At 40.1% G+C, this 23560-nt stretch overlaps 1 pseudogene; it reads right to left on the bottom strand.

Annotated features, from left to right (window-relative positions):
* Window positions 1-21819: 21819 nt before the first annotated feature.
* On the bottom strand, window positions 21820-22152 carry LOC133752704 (large ribosomal subunit protein eL33-like; annotated as a pseudogene).
* Between the last annotated feature and the right edge of the window lie 1408 nt (window positions 22153-23560).

The following is a 23560-nucleotide window of genomic DNA, read 5'->3' as shown; positions in this document are numbered from 1 at the left end:
TGAATTCTAGGCTCTTGGCATCAGCCTGGCCCAGCCCTGGCTATTGTGGACATTTGAGGAGTGAACAGGGAGTGGAGATCTCTGTCTGTCTGTTTTTGTCCCTGATCTGTCTTTCAAATAAATAAAAAGTAAATTCAAAAAAGAAAAGTAGGACAGGTAAGATTATGGAGGTCTAGTGATAATAGTAATAACTAACACGCAGCTCTTATACTAAGCATACAGTATGATCTCATTAGCTGATACATCAACTCTATGGTGTAGGTAATATTCTTAGTACCATATTATGGAGGGGGAAATTGAGGTACAGAGAGGTTAAATAAATAGCTTCTGACATAACAGGGAACTGGTCCAGCAAAGATTTAGTCCCAAATCTATGTTATTAATAAGCCTGTGTTCTTAACCACTAGACTCTCTGACTTAAAGATTTTGGAATTTATTTTGTAAGTGATGGGGACTCATTAGAGGAGGAGAGTGAATATGATTCATCTTGTGTTAGGAAGCCAACTGATAACAGTGAAAATGATAGATTAGAAGGAAGACAGCCTAAAGACAAGGAAACCAGTTGGTAGACTATAGCAACAGTGTAATTGAGAGATGATGAAGGACTGAAAAAGGATATTGGCAGAGGAAATGAGAAGGAAGAGAAAGATTTAATATTATGGGGATATATTGGATAGTATTTGGTGACTGTTCAGATGGGAAGCGTAAAAGAAAGCAAAGGGGTTTCTAATCATGATAACTGGGAAGATGGTAATGCATTTAAATGAGAGAGGAGACACAAAAGAGGAATATGTCTTGGGGTACCTGGTGGAGAGAAGAATGGAAGGAGGTAATGAGCATGGTCTGGAACATGTTGTGATTGAGGTCCTGCTAGTGTATACAAAGATAAATTGGTGTCTAGAGTCAGGTGACTATTTTTTTAAAGTTCTTTAACCAGAAACGCATGAGACTGCAGAATTTCCATCATAAAATATTCTCCACTTAAGTCAAGGTAAAAATTCATTCATTTTACTTGGCATTTTAAACCATGAAGGGCTACTATATCATGACTGCCACTATCTAAAGGGCCCAACATTCATCAGTTGCAGGTTGCATAAAAGTGATTTCAGAGTCACATAATCTGCAATACAACTTCTAGTGCCTAATATAGCTCCTCGAATGTTGGCAATCATACTGATGATGATGAATTTGAATTTTAATATTTCCATGGGTTCTTCTAGAAGCATTTGTTCTTTTGACAGATTCAGTAATAGTGATCAAAAACAGGATTTGAAGACATTTTCCCACATTGCCGAATTCAATACCTTGGCTAAGAATCCTATCAATTGCTATTGAAGATATATGTATTTAAAGTGATAGAACATAAATGCAGGTCACTGAAATAAAAATTGAGAAAATGAAATGACTACTACTGAGATAGACACTAGCTGAATTATGTTTCTGGAGAATTTTGATGATCAAGGAAGAAAGAATTTAGATATAATAAAATAAAAGATTTCCCGAGTGAATTAATAATGGTGAGTCTTTACATACTGCAAACTAATGCTCATAGTAGGCCAGACATCTTAGTCCTGTGCATACTAGGTTTCTCTTTTTATAGCATGTTGTATTGAAATATACTTCATGTAACATAGAATTCACCATTTTGAAGTATATATTTGTGGGGGTAGTAGTTTGGTAGAGCAGTTAAAAACCACTGGCAATGCCTATAAAAGCCAGAGCTGGGCCAGGCAGGCTAAAACCAGGAACCCAGAATTCCGTTCAAGTCTCCTGCTGTTGCAGGAAAACTGGTGAGATGAGTCCAAGTTGGTGTCCTGGTGTCAATGACAATTTATGAGACTGGATGTAGCAGCGAGAAGAGAAGAAGTGAAATTTTATTTGAGTAGGAAACAGAGAAGTTCCCAGTAAAGGGAGAGATGGAGAGAAGAGAAAGAGAGTCAGAGACAGAGAGCAAGCTGATGAAGTCTCTCAGTCTAGGAGTACTTGTATGTCTTTAACATTGTCATCTCCAGAGAGCAAATGTAGTGGTTATGCATTAGCTATCATTAAGGCAGGGGCAGTCTTCATGGAACCTTTTCTAACTTATTCTTGTCAAAACCTAAATCTTGTCTTCTGGCAAATACTGTTACATCCGAACTGCATTCTGTTTTATTCAGTGTGTATGTGCTGGCAAAGAGCTGCAGTTTCTATGTACTGGCAAACAACTGTGGGATAGAGTTAGTCTGGCCAGCTTCTAGTCCTGGCCTCCCTCATCACATGGATGGTAGGGGTCCAAGTGCTTGAGCCATGTCCTGTTGCCTCCCAGGATGTGCACTAGCAGGAATCTGAATCAGAAGTGCAGGAATCTGAATCAGAAGTGCAGTAGCTGGAACTTGAATGAGGCACTCCAGTATGGGATGCAGACTTCCCAAGTGGCGACTTAACCACTGTGCCAAACATCTACCCCTTATGTAATTTTAAAATTAACTTTGTTCAACATATGATAGAATTTTAATACACATTCTGTTAAATGAGTAAATTTAATTATCTAGAGCTTACAAATGAGAAGTTGAGTGAATTACTGATTTAAAATTAAAATGCTGGATCCTTGTTTCTAGCAGTACAGTCGTCTAGCAGATTAAGTATCTTTACCAATTTTCCTGTGTTGGATAAATGCATCAATGAATTCAAAATATATTAAGAAGTTATAAGAAAAACAAATGATTGGAAAAGCCAACAGAGGAAAGTAAAACATTGAGCCTAACTTTTGCAGGGACGTATTGCTAATGCCAGTTAAATCAGGTTTCAGTTTTCACAATCTAGTGGAATGTGAGGAAACAGGAGAAAAAGTCAAGTGTTTATCACCAATGGAAGTAAAAAGTAGAGTCATTGTAAAGTTGAGACCCCACTGGCTATCCCTTCAAAGAACAATTAATCATAAATAAATCTATCTCCCTCTCCATTCACCGACAGAATAAATTGTCTGACACATTGCCACACAGTGAAGAAGGAAAAAAAAGTCTCCACTGAGTCTTCTTAAGCTAAACCCAGTAATGACATCCAGATTTACACTGTGTAGTGAATTAAAATACTCCAAACCAAGAATTTCAGTTTGTAACAGCAAACACAAATTTCTCTGGAGAAACCCACTTTCATTCTATAACTCAAAGAATCAACACAGATCAATTTCCAAGAAATATGCAATCACAGCAAAAAGTTACAAAAATTTAAGGACACAAGGCAATATGAATGAGAGTGAGAAAATGCAGGCAGCAGAATCAGATTCATGGGGATGCGCATTTGGTGCAGCAGCTTGGGATGCCCACATCCCTTAACTGAATGCCTGGATTGTAGTCCTAGCTTTTCTTCCAATTCCAGCTAATGCACATCCTGCAAGGTAGCAAGTGACAGCTCAAGTAGCTGGACCCCTGCCAGCTACATGGAAGACTTGGATTGAGTTTCAGGCTCCTGGCTTCAACCTGGCCCAGTCTCAGATGTTGCAGGCATTTGGGGAGTGAACTGGGGCATGGAAGATTTCTGTTTCTCTCTCTGCATCTCTCTGGCTTTCAAATATAAATAAATAAATTTGAAAACAAATCAGACCCATGAAGACTCAGATATTCATATATTATCAGATATAAAATTGGAAATAAAAACTAATAATTGAAGTAAAAAACATAAGAAATGACCAAACAACACATATGTCTGACATAGAACTTGTATCCAGGACATATAAACACTCCTAAAACTAAATAAGAAATGGATGAAAAAGAAACCCAGTAATAAAAAAGAAACTTGATACTTTACAAAGTCCAAATGCATTTGGAAAAGTGATTGATATCATTAGTCTTAGAGAAGAGCAAATTAAAACCATATACACTAGAATAGCTAATAAGTAGGGTTGCCCTGGAGCATAGGGCACGTCCCAAAGCTGTGGGTGATGCAGGCTCCCCAGCTCTGCCATAAATGCAAACCACCTACCTGGGAAAGCCTATTGGATCACAGGAAGAAAAACACCCTAGCTGAGAAGATATTGCAGTTACAATTATGCCTCTTGCAGCATGTGGTAGTAATCACCTAATACCTAACTGTCCTGACTGCCCAACGTTCCCTTACAGTGTATGTAATAAATCTAACTCTTCTCACTCTTTGTCTCTGACTGCTCTGGTGAATTCTTTCACCAGCCAGAATGCCAACCTGAATTGGTCACTTCCTGCAACATTTTGGTGGCCTGTAGGGGGACTTCTCTGATCACCAACCTCCAGTGTGTGGTGCAATAGGTAGCAGCAGCTTAATCAGGCAAACCACACATGCTGTTGGCTCCTAATCACTCTTAACCCTTCTTTTCCCTCTATTTATGATCCTCAAAGAATATATTTCCAGTGTCAGGGCAACCAACTGCCAATTCCTGGCCGGGGTCACTGTCTGATGGAGTTGACAGGTGCCCATTCTCAGATGCTTAGCACCCATCGCCCTTAGAAGTAAGGACTCACTCCATTCCATCGTATCAGGATCTCTTTGTTCTTCACAAAGAATGAAAGCCCACTGTTCTCCCTCCTTTTTTGGAACCATCCTGGTTGAAAGACTTGATGCTTTGAGGAGGGGCACACCTAGTTTTTGTCTGTTTTCTTCTAGACCTGGAGTGGCTACCTAGCACCAGAGAATGTCCATCTTAAAGAGGAAACATTGGGCCTTCTTCTTGGCCAAAGAAGTGGGTGGAATGCCTCCATTGAAGTAGACACCCTTTTAAATTGAATGTCCCCCTTCCAGCAGGACATCCTGGGAAGGGTTTGCATTGGTCACCTCTTAGTTGGGCTGTTTTTTTGCCTTTCAATCAGGCTGTTTCAAAGAACAGGACCATTGCCTTAATTGGGATCAGTTTAATCCTGAGATCCAAAAAAAAGAGAAGCATTTAGTTTTCTATTGTCAAGTCTCAATATAAACTTCCAGAACAACAGGCCTGGCCCTTAAATGGAACTCTTAGCTACAATACTGTCCTTCAGCTTGAGCTCTCTATCAGTCTTTAAGATAATCTCTTGTGTTCTCTGTTCTCAAGCAGTTCTGTCTACTTGGGAAAACTGAGTCTTGAAAGAGCTAAGATTGTTATCTTGAAAAATTCCAGAGGCTACCATAGCTCCCATATTTTCTATCTCAGGTCACTTTGGGTGTGGCAGATAACAACATGGAGTTCTTAGACACAGGAAGCACATACTGTACTCTGTCTTTACTACTAGGGAAGTCTGCAATCCTCTTTATCTTTACTCATATATTTTTTTGTCCTGCCAGACCACACTCAAGGGTCTTTCAAAGATCTTTGAAGCTGCACTTCCTAGTACAGGCCCAGAGACCAAAAAGGGACAGAAGTTTAGTAAAACTATCCAGGGGCTTATTTTCTTTTTTTAAAAAAAATTTATTTATTTATTTGAAAGTCAGAGAGTGAGAGCGAGAGAGAGTGAGAAAAGAGAGAGGAGAAGAAGAGAAGAGAAGAGAAGAATCTTCCATCTGCTACTACACTCCCCAAATAGCTACAATGGCCAGGACTGGGTGGGTGTGAAGCCAGGAGCCAGAAGCCAGGAGCTTCATTATTGTCTTTACCAGTGGGCGTTTGGAAAGCAGTATAAGGAGGCTTTCTGGGATTATGGAAATGTCCAGTAACTTGATAGAGGTACCGGTTGCATGTTGTATCCATTTGCCAAACTTGTTTTTTTTTTATTTTCAATTATCTTTATATACAGAAGATCAACTTAGTATATATAATAAGTAAAGATTTCAACAGATTGCACCCACACAGACACACAAAGTATAGAGTACTGTTTGAAGACTAGTTTTACCGTAATTCTCATAGTACAACACATTAAGGTCGGAGATCCTACATGGGGAGTAGGTGCACAGTGACTCTTGTTGTTGATTTAACAATTGACACTCTTATTTATGACGTCAGTAATCACCCGAGGCTCTTGTCATGAGCTGCCAAGGCTATAGAAGCCTCTTGAGTTCACAAACTCCAACCTTATTTAGACAAAGCTATAATCAAAGTGGAAGTTCTCTCCTCCCTTCAGAGAAAGGTACCTACTTCTTTGATGGCCCATTCTTTCCACTGGGATCTCACTCACAGAGATCTTCCATTTAAGTCTTTTTTTTTTTTGCCACAGTGTTTTGGCTTTCCGTGCCTGATAAACTCTCATGGGCTTTTTAGCCAGATCCAAATGCATTCAGGGCTGATTCTGAGGCCAGAGTGCTGTTTAGGACATCTGCCATTCTATGAGTCTGCTGTGTATCCCACTTCCCATGTTTATTTGCCAAACTTATACAGCTAATATTAGTATATCTCAATGTAAATAAATGTTATCTTTTTTTTTTTGACAAGCAGAGTAGATAGTGAGAGAGAGACAGAGAGAAAGGTTTTCCTTTTTGCCGTTGGTTCACCCTCCAATGGTCGCTGCGGCCGGCGCATCGTGCTGATCTGAAGCCAGGAGCCAGGTGCTTCTCCTGGTCTCCCATGCGGGTGCAGGGCCCAAGCACTTGGGCCATCCTCCACTGCCTTCCCGGGCCATAGCAGAGAGCTGGCCTGGAAGAGGGGCAACCGGGACTAGAACCCGGTGTGCCGGCGCCGCAAGGCGGAGGATTAGCCTGTTAAGCCACGGTGCCGGCCAATAAATGTTATCTTTAAAACACCTATGAAAGTAATGAAGTTGACAGTGGAGGCAGGGAGTCAGGCAGATTTAGATAAAACAAGAATGGAAGAAGTTTCAAAGGTGTAACTGCATGATAGATATTTGGCATCCAGTTTACTATTCTGTTTACTTTGTAAATGTTTGAAATTCATCATAATAAAAAGCTTAAAAAATTCACTGGAACTGATATAACAGCAGTTTTGGTAGAAAAATAGTAAACCAGATGATAAATCTGAAGAAATGATCAAGAATGTGGAACACAGGAAGGGAGGAATGGAATATGATTATGTTCTTAGAATTGTACCTACAAATCACATTTAATCTGTTAAAAACTGATTAAAAATTAAAATAAAAATTTTTTAAAAAGAATATGGAACACAGAAATAAAAAATTGAAAAAATTTTAAATATCTTAATAGAAACAGAATATAGAGCAAGAACATTTTATATAATTTCAATTAAAGTTCAAGAAATATAGGAGAAAAAGAATGATCCAAGGGTAATTGGCAAAAATAATGGCTGACAATTTTCCATAACTGATTAAAGGCAGGAATTCAAAAGAATCCCAAGCAGGGAAAGAAAGGAAAGAAGGAAAGAGAGAAGGTGGTAGAAATCCATACCAAGGCATAAAATAGTGGGAAAAATAGTGTAACATCAGAATACCAACAAAGATATTTTTGACTAATTTGAGTGGAACATGGAGTGCCCAGAATAAATGTTGTCTCTGAGTTTGTCTGTGAAGGTATCTCTAGAAGAGATTAGCATTTGAATTGGTGGACTCAATAAAGTAGATTTCCTTTCCCAATTTAATTGTGCATCATCCATCCAATGAGAGCTTGAAATGAATAAAGACAGAGGAAGGAGGAATTTGTTCTTTTTTTCTTGTCTCACTGCTTAAGCTGGGACATCTCATCTCGTTTACTCCTGCTTTTGGACTGAGGTTTGTGTCATCAGCTCTCCAGGTACACAATATTTTCAAACTTGGGTTGGATTACACCAGTGGCTTTCCTGGATCTTCAGCTGTCAGATGAAAGATTGTGGGACTTCTCAGCCTCCATATAAGGCAATTCCTCATTGACTATATCATTATCTCTCTTTCTCCTTGTGTGTGTGTGTGTGTGTGTACATACATACTATTGGAAAAGCAGTGATGATTAAAATGACAACAGATATCTCAATAACATTAATGGAGGACAGAAGATAATGGTTTATTTTAATATAGTGGGTTTATTTTTATACAGAGAGAGAAAATAATTGCTGACTTAGAATTTCTGACTGGTAACAATATCTTTCAAGACAGAGGGTAACATAAAGATATTTTAAAATAAAAAATAGGCCAGCGCCGTGGCTTAACAGGCTAATCTTCCGCCTTGCGGCGCCGGCACACCGGGTTCTAGTCCCAGTTGGGGCGCCGGATTCTATCCCGGTTGCCCCTCTTCCAGGCCAGCTCTCTGCTATGGCCCGGGAAGGCAGTGGAGGATGGCCCAAGTGCTTGGGCCCTGCACCCGCATGGGAGACCAGGAGAAGCACCTGGCTCCTGGCTTCAGATCAGCGAGATGCGCCAGCTGCAGCGGCCATTGGAGGGTGAACCAATGGCAAAGGAAGACCTTTCTCTCTCTCTCTCACTATCCACTCTGCCTGTCAAAAAAAAAAAAACATATAAAAATAAAAAATATAGAGAAAAATTGCCACCAACAGATCATTATTAAAGGAAATCCTGTTATGCCTCAGACAAATGTAAATTGAACTACATGGAAATTCCACAATGTACCTAGCAATGAAGTTTTAAAGGTGATAAAAATAGGAATGTACTTCTGGGATTATTGTGGATTAGATTATTTTAGTGAATCTTCTATAGCAGAACAATTGCATTCTGAATAGACAAACTTTTTGACTCACTGTTGGACTAACAAGAGATCAGGAGGTTTGCAAGGATACCACTTCAAATAAGCTGAAACAGGAGTTATAAGCAGATCAACATATGAAAACATTCTTGTTTTATGTACAGATGCTGACAACCTCATATAAAGGGGATACTGAGACTTGAAATTGTGTTAAAGTCATATTGCTGATCTTGGGACATAATTTTAGATCAGCAGCTCCCCTGGCTCCCATCAGAAGTAGATACATATTATCTCGGGGAAGGGGAAGTCACTCCTGATATTGTACCACAGAATTTTCTTCTCAGATTAAGAAAAAAGAATGAGGTCACTCTCCAAGAGCATACAGTATGAAAGAAGGCAAACCAAGATGAGTGATTAAAAGAACCTAAACACTGGGGCCAGTGTTGTTAAGGGGTTAAACTACTGCTTGCGATACCGGCATCCCTTATGGGCACCAGTGGCTGCTCCACTTCTGATCCAGTGCCTTCTAATGAACAGAAAAAGTAGTGGAAGATGATCTAAGTACATGGGTCTCTGCCACCCACGTGGGGGACCCAGATGGAGTTCCTACCCTCCTGGTTTTTGCCTTGCCCAGCCTTGGTCATTGCAGCTATTTGGAGAGTGAACCAGAGGATGGAAAATCTTTCTCTCTCTCTGCCTTTCAAATAAATCTTCTTTGTTTTTTGAAAAGTGTGAATCTACTTCCCTTGAGAAACTATTGCACATATGTATAGAGAGAAATGAAGCATCCCTATTTGGAAAGCTAAAAATTTTAAACAACTTAAGTGTTCACTAGAAGACTGACTATAAAAACATGTTATATTAATAAGATGGAACATTATTCAGTAGTAAAAATGAATGAAATACAGTTACATTGCTGGTGCCGTGGCTCAACAGGCTAATCCTCCGCCTAGCGGCGCCGGCACACCGGGTTCTAGTCCCGGTCGGGGCGCTGGATTCTGTCCCGGTTGCCCCTCTTCCAGGCCAGCTCTCTGCTGTGGCCAGGGAGTGCAGTGGAGGATGGCCCAAGTGATTGGGTCCTGCACCTCATGGGAGACCAGGATAAGCACCTGGCTCCTGCTTTCGGAACAGCACGGTGCACCGGCCACAGCACGCCAGCCACGGCGGCCATTGGAGGGTGAACCAACGGCAAAAGGAAGACCTTTCTCTCTGTCTCTCTCTCTCACTGTCCACTCTGCCTGTCAAAAAGTAAAAAAAAAAAAGATTTAAAAGAAATACAGTTACATGGAACAACATGAGTAAATCTTAGGGACATGATGCTTAAAGAATATAACAGGTCCCCCAAAATTCCATTTATATATAGCTATAAACATATAAAACAAATAATATATGGCTAAAGATGTATGAAATTTATTGAAAGCCCATAAATGAAAACAAGGAAGTGGTGAGCACAAATTCAGGCTACTGTTTACCTCTGAGGAGGGAGCAATGGGAATGGAATCTTGCATGGACTCACATGAGTCTCAGACCGTGGGGGAGGGACTGAAGGTGTTTGAGAGGTATGATCTTTTATTTTGATATGTATTTTTTTATTTTTTTAAAAACTTTTATTTAATGAATATAAATTTCCAAAGTACAGCTTATGGATTACAATGGCTTCCCCCCTCCCATAACTTCCCTCCCACCCGCAACCCTCCCCTTTCCCGCTCCCTCTCCCCTTCCATTCACATGAAGATTCATTTTCAATTCTCTTTATATACAGAAGATCAGTTTAGTATATATTAAGTAAAGATTTCAACAGTTTGCCCCCACATAGCAACACAAAGTGAAAAAATACTGTTGGAGTACTAGTTATAGCATTAAATAACAGTGTACAGCACTTAAGGACAGAGATCCTACATGATATTTTTTAAAAATTAATTAATTTTCTATGCCATTTCCAATTTAACACCAGGTTTTTTTTTTCTTTTCCAATTATCTTTATATACAGAAGATCGATTCTTTATATATTGAGTAAAGATTTTATCAGTTTGCACCCACACAGAAACACAAAGTGTAAAAATACTGTTTCAGTACTAGTTATAGCATCACTTCACATTAGACAACACATTAAGGACAGATCCCACATGAGATGTAAGTACACAGTGACTCCTGTTGCTGACTTAACAATTTGACACTCTTGTTTATGGCGTCAGTAATCTCCCTAGGCTCTAGTCATGAGTTGGCAAGGCTATGGAAGCCTTTAGAGTTCGCCGACTTTGATCTTATTCTGATAGGGTCATAGTCAAAGTGGAAGTTCTCTCCTCCCTTCAGAGAAAGGTACCTCCTTCTTTGATGGCCCCGTTCTTTCCACTGGGATCTCACTCGCAGAGATCTTCCATTTAGGTCTTCTTTTTTTTTTTTTTCCCATGGTGTCTTGGCTTTCCATGCCTACAATACTCTCATGGGCTCCTCAGCCAGCTCCGAATGACTTAAGGGCTGATTCTGAGGCCAGAGTGCTGTTTAGGACATCTGCCATTCTATGAGTCTGCTGTGTATCCCGCTTCCCATGTTGGATCCTTCTCTCCCTTTTTGATTCTGTCAGTTAGTATTAGCAGACACTTGTCTTGTTTGTATGATCCCTTTGACTCTTAGACCTATAGGAGTCATCAATTGTGAACTGAAATTGATCACTTGGACTAGTGAGATGGCATTGGTACATGCCACCTTGATGGGATTGTATTGGAATCCCCTGGCACATTTCTAACTCCACCATTTGGGGCAAGTCCGACTGAGCATGTCCCAAATTGTACATCTCCTCCCTCTCTTTTTCCCAGTCTTATATTTAACAGGGATCACTTTTCAGTTAAAATTTAAACACCTAAGAATAATTGTGTGTTAACTACAGAGTTCAACCACTAGTACTAGAACAACAACAACAACAACAAAAATATTTTATTTTTAAAAACCCTATTGACTATTCAGTGTTTAATGAAAACAATTTTTAAATCTCAAATTCCAATTTGTTAACATGCCTGACAATTTTTCTGGTAAACTTCTTTTTTTTTTCTTAAATCTATGAGAATTTTTTTTAAATAGAATGATTTGTTATTTTTTCTCTTCATTTTCTACCACTCCACTCAAAAAAAGGCCAAAGAAAAATGTAAGAACTTTTTCATCACTCACTTTTAAGAATCTGAATCCTAGAATAAAGAGACATAAAAACTGCATTTCTAGAGGATAAAGAACTCCCCCCATTCTTTTCTTAAGTCTCCAAGTTCTTTCTGTTTCCTGAGGTTACCAACATAGCCCTCATTGAAATACTTGTGTTGAAGACAGGTCTGCTAACAGAAACTTGGAATGGCATTAGCAGTATAAGTAGAATAAAATCATATCTGTAAAAATTCACTGACTTTGTGCTTACAGGAGATTTGTGCAGTGACAGAGAAGTACTTGAAATATATGTGAATCTACAGATTTACATGTAAAATAACATGATCATGAAAATGCAGCAACCTGGAAGGTTAACATTATGCTTTACAATGAAAGCAAGAGCATCACAAATATTACATGCACTATGAGTTAGGTGCTCAAAACTATAGTCAATTCAGAGCATGGAAAGGGAGAGAGTATTTTCCTATTGGAAGGTCTTAAAAAGAGTTTTTAATCATTTCATTCTTATGCTTCAGGTCATTAGAGGAGTCTAGTGAAATAATCCTGTTAGTTTTAGCCATAGCATTGTAAAAGTGTAGAATCATCTTTTCAAAAAGTATTGAGTCATGGAATCCTTGATCAAATGAAAAAGCAAACAACTTTGTCCAAAATATGTATAACACCATTTCCAGTCATAGGATTTCAATGAGGATTAACAACTATGTTTGCATCTTTTTGTTAAGTACACAAAATGTACTTACTCTACAGTTGCCTTAACAGATGCACACTCCACAAAATCTTAAATATGTCTTCCTGCCTAGTAAGAGTCCTTTGGCTATTCCAAGTAAGTTAGAATCTGATGTCTTCAAAGAATAACAATATGTCAGGCAAACAATAAAATGTAAATAAGAAAAAAATAAACTTATAATGTTTTATTCAATTATTTAGTCAAACAGCACCAACAGTACTGAATATAAATTAAGTGTGATTAAAAGTCTTTTAACCAGCTTGAAAGGTAAGTAGCTTTATGGTTGTTTCTGTTTAATAATTATTTCCATCCTTGCTTTTAATAAATTGTTTGAATAGACACATTCCAAGCCAACTGTCCATAGCTGGAAAGTATTTATTTATTTTGTCACTGTTCCATTCCTGATGCAGATACCAAACTTTGTGTTACAACATTTGTCAAAAATAATTGCTATTTAATATAATCAACATTATTTAAAGTGTCTTGGAGTGTTTGGCACTGTTTTTTTAAAGATTTTATTTTATTTATTTGAAAGACAGAGTTACAGAGAGAGGTAGAGACTGAGAGATCTTCCATCCGCTGGTTCACTCCCTAGGTGGCTACAACGGCTGGAGCTGCGCAGATCCAAAGCCAGGAGCAAGGAGCTTCTTCTGGGTCTCCCACATGGGTGCAGGGGCCCAAGGACTTGGGCCATCTTCTACTGCTTTCCCAGGCCGCAGCAGAGAGCTGGATCAGAAGAGGAGCAGCCAGGACTAGAACCGGCGCCCATATGGGATGCTGGCACTTCAGGCCAGGGCTTTAACCCGCTACACCACAGTGCTGGCCCCTTGGCACTGTTTTAATGCATAGAGGGTTTTCACAGTAATGTATTATTTTGCCTACAAGGACATTTGAATTTAGATATTGAGAGGATATTATATTGGGGTTTCAGGATAAGTAGACACGTTTGGGTGTTTGACACCAGAACCCATAACACACAACATACCCAAAATAAATATAAACAGAAACGATCAAAGAAGAATCAGGGGATGACAATGATGATTGAACAAGTAATGCTTTCTTCCCCCCTAACTCTTTGTGAAATTGCCTCTTGGCATAGTATGTTTCTCCTCACTTTCTTTAGCATATACCAGATATGAGTGGTACAAGCATGGCATTGTAGACTGAGTATCCAATTTGGAAATGAAAGAATTAGGTTCAAGTCACAGCTGTGCATGACCTTGGACCAATTGCTTCATCTCTTTGAGTCAGTTGCCTCATCTGTAAACAAAGCAGATGATTTTGAAAGCATTTTCTAGGGCTGGTGCTGTGGCATAGTGTGTTGAGCTGCAGCCTGGGATGCTGGCATTCCATAGGGTGCTGGTTTGAGACCCAGCTACTCCACTTCCCATCCAGCTCCCTGCTAATGTGCTCTGGGAAAGCAGAGGAGGAGGGCCCAAGTACTTGGGCCTCTGCATCCACATGGGATATCTGGAGGAACCTCCTGACTCCTGGCTTCAGCCCAGCCCAGCCCCAGCCATTGCTGCCATTTGTGGCGTGAACCAGCAGATGGAAGATCTCTCTCTAAAAAAAAATGTCTTTTCTAGCCCCAACAATTTTTACCTTACGATATTGTACTTTTCCTATTAAATGATGTTTATGTTGTACTTCAGAATCAGTAGCCTGAAAGAATGGAAATGTGTCCAAGACATCTCAAATAAATTGCCTCACTTTGGTAGGTATGGAGTGGGAGTACACTAAATGAATATTGTCTAGTAATGTGCTGTAATGAGAGCTACAGTGCTGATTTGACTCATTGGATAACATGGATATGAATATGCATTTGGATTTTTTAAAACGGCTTTGATGACAGCAGGTAGTGATGGCAATCTTCTGGACATTTAATGTCTCCCAAAGGTTGATATTAGAGGCTAGGAGGAATGAAACTGATAACAGATGACTTTATCTGTATGTGTCATTCATTAGAAGCTCAATAGCATCCAGCACTAAAAAACGTATTCACTGAAGCAAATATGTCATTTAGTGGAAACTGGTTCCAAAAGGTATTTTCCTTTGCCTTTAAACTTCATTGCACGTTTAATAATCAAATTTGCAGAGAAATCATACTGGGTAAACATAACAGAATATTATGGATAAATCTGGATTATTGTTTTAAGGCAGGTCAGTCTCTTTAAAATATCAGAGAGAAAGAGAATAACAATAATCAAATGTGTTATCACCTGTCCAGACAAGTTGTTAAGCAGAGAGAAGGCAATTAGGAACTTATTTAGATAGCATCATGAAGTTATCATTGATTTTGTACTTTTATTCACCAAAATGCCTGCAGTCACCAAAACCTCTAAGACTTTAGAATTAAGCAGATTTGATATGAACTAGAAATCACAGTACTAGTTTTTGGTATTCTGTCATTCCAGCATACTTTGTGTGCCAGAAAGGGTTAATGTAGCAGAACATAGACTACTATATTTAGCAATTTGCACGGTTGGACTTCGGCATCTGTCCGGGAACTTGGACTTCCGAAGGGTTCCCATCATTCTCTAGTAGATAAAGGTGGCTTGTTGTACCTAAACTGCACAATGGCCTGAACATCTACCTCCCTTCTGGAGCTCTGAAATCTTTTTTTTTTAATTTTTTTTTTATTTTTGACAGGCAGAGTGGACAGTAGAGAGAGAGAGACAGAGAGAAAGGTCTTCCTTTTGCCGCTGGTTCACCCTCCAATGGCCGCCGCGGTAGACGCGATGCGGCCGGCGCACCGCGCTGATCCGATGGCAGGAGCCAGGTGCTTATCCTGGTGTCCCATGGGGTGCAGGGCCCAAGCACTTGGGCCATCCTCCACTGCACTCCCTGGCCACAGCAGAGAGCTGGCCTGGAAGAGGGGCAACCGGGACAGGATCGGTGCCCCGACCGGGACTAGAACCCGGTGTGCCGGTGCCGCTAGGCGGAGGATTAGCCTATTGAGCCGCGGTGCCGGCCGGAGCTCTGAAATCTTGGTACATGCTATGCAGCCCCAAATAGAAACCTTTGGCACTGAATCTCTAAAGGGCACCTCAGATGTGTTGTCACAATTCAGAACTGGAGGAACTGAGCAATCCTGTATGATTCCATCTGGAGAGGACTCTAAGAAACTTGTGCCTGGTTTTCTCCAGATTTTACCTCATGCACTTCTTCCCTGTGATGATTTTGCTTTAAATCATTTTGTTGCTATAATTACAACTATCTTTTAAGTCCTGTGAGTCCTCCTAGCTAATCACTGAAACTGAGGATGGTTTCACAGACTCCCTACACATGGTGCTATTTTTATATTCTGAAATCCTGGTGTATTTATTAGCATTTAAAAATATGTGAACTTTGAATCATTTATATATTGAGCTGTACCCATCTATTATGTATCCATAATTGAGATAATTATATGCTTTATTAAAATTTTGAATCAAACAGTGAACTGAATTAGAAAGTGTACTGACCATATTTCTCATATTTTAAAAAGCTTTCCAATGTATTTTGTCTTAAACTCCCATTTCCCTGGTTATTAATGAGGTTGGAGGTCTTAAGTTTGTCAAGTACAGAAACAGAAGTAGGAAGAGGTATATGCATTCAGGAAAACAGAAGGAGGATGTGCTAAAGAGTTCAGGACAATAGAGAGACCAGAAAAGTTCCCAGGCTTTAAATCCTAGGCTTTATCTTATAACCTAATCACTCTTTTTCCCTCAGACCCAGAATTTCTCTGCTTCCAAGCCTTGTCTTTTGTCAAAAAGGAATGATAATAGTACTCATCTCATAAGATTTGTGTGAAGTTTAAGTAAACTAGTGTAAAGGGCTCAACATAATGCCTGTAATGCAAGTTCTGTCCATTTCTGATGCCTCTAAGGCTAGGCCCTTATTATCCTTTGTCTGAATTACTGCAATAGCTTCCTTCTGACTTTGACCTTCTTGGTTGATCATTGCCAAAATAATCATACTCACTTCCTTTCTCTAAAACTCCAGCAACTTATTTCCTACTACATCAGGTAAAACACCCTCTGCCTGGGGCAAATATGTTATTATAAACCTTTTTTTTTCTTCATCAGTGATTTTATCTCCACTCCTCTGTATCAGTGGTTCTAAACTTACCATGGATCAAAACCACTTGGAGGGCTTGTTGAAAGCCAGGATGTTGGCTGGCGCTGTGGCTCAATAGGCTAACCCTCCGCCTTGCGGTGCCGGCACACCGGGTTCTAGTCCCAGTCCGGGCACCGGATTCTGTCCTGGTTGCCCCTCTTCCAGGCCAGCTCTCTGCTGTGGCCAGGGAGTGCAATGGAGGATGGCCCAAGTGCTTGGGCCCTGCACCCGCATGGGAGACCAGGAGAAGCACCTGGCTCCTGCCTTCGGATCAGCGTGGTGCGCTGGCCGCGGCGGCCATTGGAGGGTGAACCAATGGCAAAGGAAGACCTTTCTCTCTGTCTCTCTCACTGTCCACTCTGCCTGTCAAAAAAAAAAAAAAAAGACAGGATGCTGAGTATCATCCCTGGAGTTTCTGATTCAGCAAGTCTGAGTAGGGCTCAATATATGCATTTCTAATTGCTTATATTGTGAGGTCATATGCTGCAGCTGCTGTTGTGTTCTGGGGTTACTCTTTGGGACATGCGCCCTATATCTTTCATCCTCTGGTTTACTCCCCAAATGACCACAATGGTTGGAGCTGGGCCTATCTGAAGCCAAGAGCCAGAAGCTTCTTCTGGGTCTCCCACATGGGTGCAGTGGGTGCAGGGGCCCAAGGACTTGGACCATCTTCCACTGCTTTCCCAGGCGCATTAGCAGAGAGCTGGATTGGAAGTGGAGCACCCGGGACTCGAACTGGCACCCGTATAGGATGCTTGCACTGCAGGTGGTGGCTTTACCCACTATGCCACAGTGCTGGCCCCCTATTGTTTCTCTTTTCAAAAACTATTTATATATAGGCTGACGCCGTGGCTCATTAGGCTCCTCCGCCTGCGGCGCCGGCACTTCAGGTTCTAGTCCCGGTTGGGGCGCCGGTTCTATCCTGGTTGCTCCTCTTCCAGTCCAGCTCTCTGCTGTGGCCCGGGAAGGCAGTGGAGGATGGCCCAAGTGCTTGGGCCCTGCACCCCCGCATGGGAGACCAGGAGGAAGCACCTGGCTTCTGGCTTCAGATCGGCACAGTGCGCTGGCCGTAGCGACCATTTGGGGGTGAACCAATGGAAGGAAGACCTTTCTCTCTGTCTCTCTCTCTCACTGTCTAACTCTGCCTGTCAAAAAAATATTTATATAGTTATTTGAAAGGCAGAGTGACAGAGAGAAGATATATATATATATATATATATATATATATATATATATATATCTTCCATTTGCTAGTTAACTCCCCATGTGACCCCAACAGCCAGGTCTGGGCCAGAGTGAAGCCAGAAGCCAGAAACTTCACCCTGGTCTCCCATATGAGTGGAAGGGCACCAAGTACTTGGGACATCTGCTGCTGCCTTCCCAGGAGCATTAGTAGGAAGCTGGATTGGAAGCAGAGTAACTGGAACTCAAATCAGGCACACCAATATGGAATGTGGGTGTGTCAAGCAGAGGCTTATCCCACTATGTCACAACGCCACCCCTTACATTATCTCTTTATTTGACTTAGTTTTCTACTTTTTATTTCTGTCAGTCCTGCTAATCCAGTTTTCCTTCTGTTCATTTATTTTATTTTCCTTTCCTGGAATGTTGTCTCCCCTGTTGGCCCTAAGATCCTATCCAGTCCAGTCCAAGAACCCATAAGTATTTCTGTTCTGTGAACTAATATTGCTGTGTATAAGCTGCAGCACATAATTTATTCCTTTAAAATATGTTATTGGCTTTTATTTCATGCATGTGAATTGTGTGTTCAATCATATCAGTGTTTTATGGCAGGAATTATATTTTCTCTGCATCTCCCCCACTCAGAGCCTAGCACAGACTGAACATATATTTTGCTTTTAATAATTACCTAACTGATAGATATCTGTGGTCAGTTAATATATTTTGATTGTGAGGTCACATGATTTTTACCATGTCCATAACTAGGTACTGGGGAAGATAAGAAATCACAGAAGTCCAACATCTGCTTTTATCCTTACTTACTAAAGCCACACTAAAGCTCTTATGCCTAAAAAGTGGATATTGCCTGTCATATCTTTCCAAATTTGTGTCTGTCTTAATGCACTCAGAATTATAGGGTAATGATTATTATAGTAGATTCTACATAGAACAACGTGCATGATTGCAGCCTTGTACTTAATGGCAAATGGTAGCTGATTGTTCCATTCTGCCTGAGAGTGAGGAAGTATGCAGTAAAAACAATTTGGTGCTGACTGCTGCTTCTGAAGGTTTCTTATACTTCAAATGCCTCCAACATTTATGACTTCGGTAGGCAGTCAAGAGACATACAACATTTTATTTCACTCCATGTAAAAGGGGATGCAAATTTGTTTCTTCAGACTCTGCTATTACCAAGCAGCTCATGTGGCTATCTTCTCAGGTTCAGATAAAAAATATCTTGCCTAATTTTATGGTTGCTTGGGGTTGTGGTTTTCACAAAGCATCACTCAATGAAAAATTTTAAAATTAGAGTAGTTAATCATGGAGCTCAATTATTTGCTTTCATATTTAACTGTCATAAATGTTATCAAGCTCGACAGTGACTAGAAAAGTTATAAAAAGGCCCCACTCAAGAACAATAATGTGTTTTCAATGATTTCAGGATTGGTTCCCTGTAACACTGTAGTTTCTCTTGATCACAATGAACAAGGGAAGCAACATCACTTTACTCCATCTTAAATACTGGAAAATTCTGAGTTTAAATGGCATTTGTTTACTTGTTAATTTTCAAAACTTGAGATTATTTTAAAAAGTGTATTGGGGTGCATTTTCACAAACATATAAGTAATTTAAATATCCTTAAAAACAGCAGCAGCATGAACACAGGAGCCACTGCTGTTTTGTTCTTGTTTCAACCTTGACTTTGTAGTAATGCAAAAGAAGGGTTTTCTTTTTTTTAAGATTCATTTATTTACTTGACAGGCAGAGTTATAGAGAGGGAAAGGTGGAGAGAGAGATCTTTCATCTGTGGCCCAAATGGCCACAACAGCCGGAACTGGGACTATCTGAAGCCAGGAGCCAGGAGCTTCTTCTGGGTCTTCTATGCAGATGCAGGGCCCAAACACTTGTGCCATTTTCCACTGCTTTCCCAGGCCATTAGCAGCGAGCTGGATCAGAAGTGCAGCAGCCGAGACTCGAACTGGTGCCATATGGGATGGTGGCACTGCAGGTGGAGGTTTAACTCCTTATGCCACAGCACCTGCCCCAAAAAGGTTTTTCTTTTAAAGTATTCCCTAAAGAGCTGAATAACAGCTTGAGGGCCAAAGGATTCAGTGCCACAACATGAGTAGTTCACAACAAATATTTAGCAAATGTTGATACAATTTTGCCCAGCATGTCACTGGAACCTCTGTCCATAAATGCAGCTAATATTGCTCTATGGCCACTTATCTGACATTGAGAGACTTGAGGAGAAGGGTTCTCTCACTTTGGAATTACTCTAGAAGATTCTAGCCAGTCCCGTAGGTGAGAAAAATCACATTAATTTATTAGTTCACATATATGTAGCTGTCTGTATTTCTTTAAATACAGCCCTAAGGGGCCGATGTTGTGATTTAGCAGGTAGAGCCGTGGCCTGCAGTGTCGGTATCTCATATGGACGCTGGTTCGAGTCCCAGCTGCTCCACTTTTGATCTAGCTCTCTGCTGTGTCCTAGGAAAACAGTAGAAGATGGCCTAAATCTTGGGCCCCTGCACTCATGTGGGAGACCCAGTAAAAGCTCCTGGCTCCTGGCTTTGGATAGGCCAAGCTCCAGCCATTGCAGCCATTTGGGGAGTGAACCAGCGGATGGAAGATCTCTCTCATTTTCTCTCTCTCTCTCTCTCTCTCTCTGCCTTTCAAATAAATAAATGAATCTTTAAAAAAAAACCAAAATATAGTCCTAAAATACGTTATACAATATAAATGTGATATTGTTTAAGAAATATTAACTCTTATTATATGCTTGTCACTTTACATGTATTTATAAATTTAGTCCTGATAATAAATGTATAGTGTAGGTAATATTATTAGTCCTTTTTAAAGATGAGGCAACTAAGGTACAGGGAAGTTATTCACATTTCTTAAGTGAATGTCTTTTAATTGTATACTGGAGATAATTCAATGGTTCAATATTCCAGTATGTATACTGTATTTCCACTATGCACACAGTGTACATTCTGGAAAGGGTTTAATAGTTCTATTTTCTTTGAAAAGCATATTTGAGGGGAAAAAACACTGCTCTCTTTCCCTAATTTAATCATTTCTAGATATGGAGACCACATGACTACAAAGAAATTACCAGCATTTACTTGATAAGAGTATATCTTAATTGGAGGCAAAGTATATGGGAGAAAATTAGCACCTTCCTCAAGTGCCTGCCTTTTAAAACCTGAACACATAAACTGTTAGGATAGCAAAGGAATGAAAGGGCAAATGTCATGATCTATTTCCCACCACCAAGCAAGGGCCTGAACCTGACTTCAATGGCCACAGATTACAGATTAACAGAGTAAAACTGGGTCTTTTGTAAAGCACAGATTCCTGTTTAATTTAGTCCTTGGAGAATGCTGGTAGGTCCAATAATAATACATATATTTTTAAAGATTTGTTTTATTTATTTGAAAGGCAGAGTTACTGAGAAATGGAGAGAGAGAAAGAGGTCTGCTGGGTCACTCCCCCAAATGGCTGCAACAGCCAGTGCTGGGCCAGGCTGAAGCCATGTGGCTGGCAGTGGTCCAGGGACTGGGGCCATCTTCTACTGCTTTCCCAGGCTATCATCAGAGAGCTGGATCAGAAGTGGAGCAGCTGGGACTTGAACTGGTGCCCATATGAGATGTCAGCACTGCATATGGTGGCTTAACCCACTATGTCGCAGTGCCAGCCCCCAACGATGTATTTTAGTACCATATGGATTCAAGAATGAAACTAAATTGGGTTCAAATCCCAGTGCCATCACTAACTACCTCTGTATCTTTTGCCATGCTATTTCACCCAGTTAAGCAGCAGTTTCCTCATCTATAAAAATGGGAGCTATAAAGATGGGAAATGTGGATGAGTAATAATTGTGCCTACCACATCAGACTATTGGGAGGATTATTTAAGATATTTTGTATATAAAATGCTTAGGCAAGATAAATGTCTGAAAAGTTAGGAAATGGCATTCCACAAAGAATAACATGACATAAATAGGGATCTGTTATTAGGTGTATGAGGACAAGTAACAGCTGATAAGACTGGAACAGATTCAGAATAGGTCATGGAAGGCCAAGGGTGTCAAGCTAAAGAATTGGGATTTCTTTTCTTTTCTTTCCAAATCTAACTTTATTTATCTCCTTTTCAATAGTTTAAATCCTTGAGGGATATAGCATCACATGGATATTGTATCCAATGGCCTTAGCAGGAAGGTTGCCTTGGAATTTGACAGAAACTATGCCACTGTTTCCCTGGACATGAGTAACCTTTCCTCAGATTACCCTGGGTTAGTTTGGTTGGTTGCCAGGAGTCACTGTGTTGTTCTTTGCTTTGTACACACAAACATATGTCTTGTCCAAATCAATTTCCATTTAATAGTTCACATAAAAACCTTCCATTTTAAGAAGAGCTGTGCACTCTCTTTAGTTCCAGAGTCCCCAATTTTTTTAGCCAGCAAAATTGATCTTGCACCACAGCCTTCCAGAAACATTTTTTAAAGATTGATTTATTTATTTGAAAGGTATTGTTACAGAGAGGCAGAGGTAAAGAGAGAGAGAGAGAGAGAGAGAGAGAGAGAGAGAGAGAGATCCTCCATTTGCTGGTTAACTCCCCAAATGGCTACAACAGCTAGAGCTGTACCGATCCGGAGCCAGGAGCTTCTTGCAGATTTCCCACATGTGCAAGGGCCCAAGCACTATACACCATCAAATACAGCTTCAGACAGAAGTGTCAGTCTTAAAATGGAAAAATAAATCTATTTCTTTAGGCAATTTGAACTTACAGGGGTGATCATATTATGTTTCTCCAATCCCTTTGTCACTTTTGCTTATGACTGGTAACGTAGTCAAGTATTGGTATTATATAATTATTACTATAATAATAATTCATACTTAGATTTATACTTTCTACTGAAACAGAAAGTGTTATCTATCAGATTTAGCTGTGAATCTATAATTATGGGAGAGCAGCCATTGTTACTCTGTCCAGAGTTGGACAACACAGAGGAGTAGAATTCAAATAGAAGTTGCATTTGGAGAAAAAGTTGATTTGTTAAGGGGGAAGTCAGGAAATGACAGCTCAGTACATAAATTAAATAGGTGCCAGCATGTAGCATAGTGGGTTAATGGATTAAGCCATTGCCTGCAATGCTGGCATCTCATATGAATACTGGTTTGAGTCTCAGCTGTTCCATTTTTGATCCACCTGCCTTCTAATGTGCCTAGGAAAACAGCAGAAGATGGCCTGAGTGTTTGAGTACCTGTCACCCATGTGAGAGACCAAATGAAGTTCCAGGCTACTGATTTTGGCCTGACCCAGCCCTGGCCATTGTGGCCATTTGAGGAATGAACTAGCAGATGGAAGATCTCTTTCTGTCTCTCCCTCTCTCTGTCACTCTACCTTTCAAATAAATAAATAAATAATTTAAATAAATAAATCTAAAAAAAATGGAAGACTAAATTTAATAAAGGACAAAAATTGTATGTGAGCACTGTGTAAGCACATCTTTATATACTATACTGATGGAGACTGGAAAGAAACATAGAGAAGTAAAAATAGTATGTCACAATGGTGAAAACATATTATTGTTTTCAAAAATTTTATAATGTGTTCTTTCGACACAATGCATTGTTTTCCATTTTCAAGAGTAATTAACGCTTGTGGAAAAAATTTTGAGTAACCAATTATGGAAAGGAGAAAGTAAAATTTCCCTTCATAACTTTTCACTCATATGAATTTTTTTTTTATTTGACAGATAGACAGTGAGATAGACAGTGAGAGAGAGAGAGACAAAGGTCTTCCTTCCATTGGTTCACCCCCCAAATGGCCGCTACGGCTGGAGCTACGCCGATCTGAAGCCAGGAGCCAGGTGCTTCTCCTGGTCTCCCATGCGGG

Source organism: Lepus europaeus, chromosome X (assembly GCF_033115175.1).
Source record: "Lepus europaeus isolate LE1 chromosome X, mLepTim1.pri, whole genome shotgun sequence".
In the NCBI taxonomy this organism is placed as follows: domain Eukaryota; kingdom Metazoa; phylum Chordata; class Mammalia; order Lagomorpha; family Leporidae; genus Lepus; species Lepus europaeus.
This window is presented reverse-complemented; position numbering and strand designations above follow the sequence as displayed.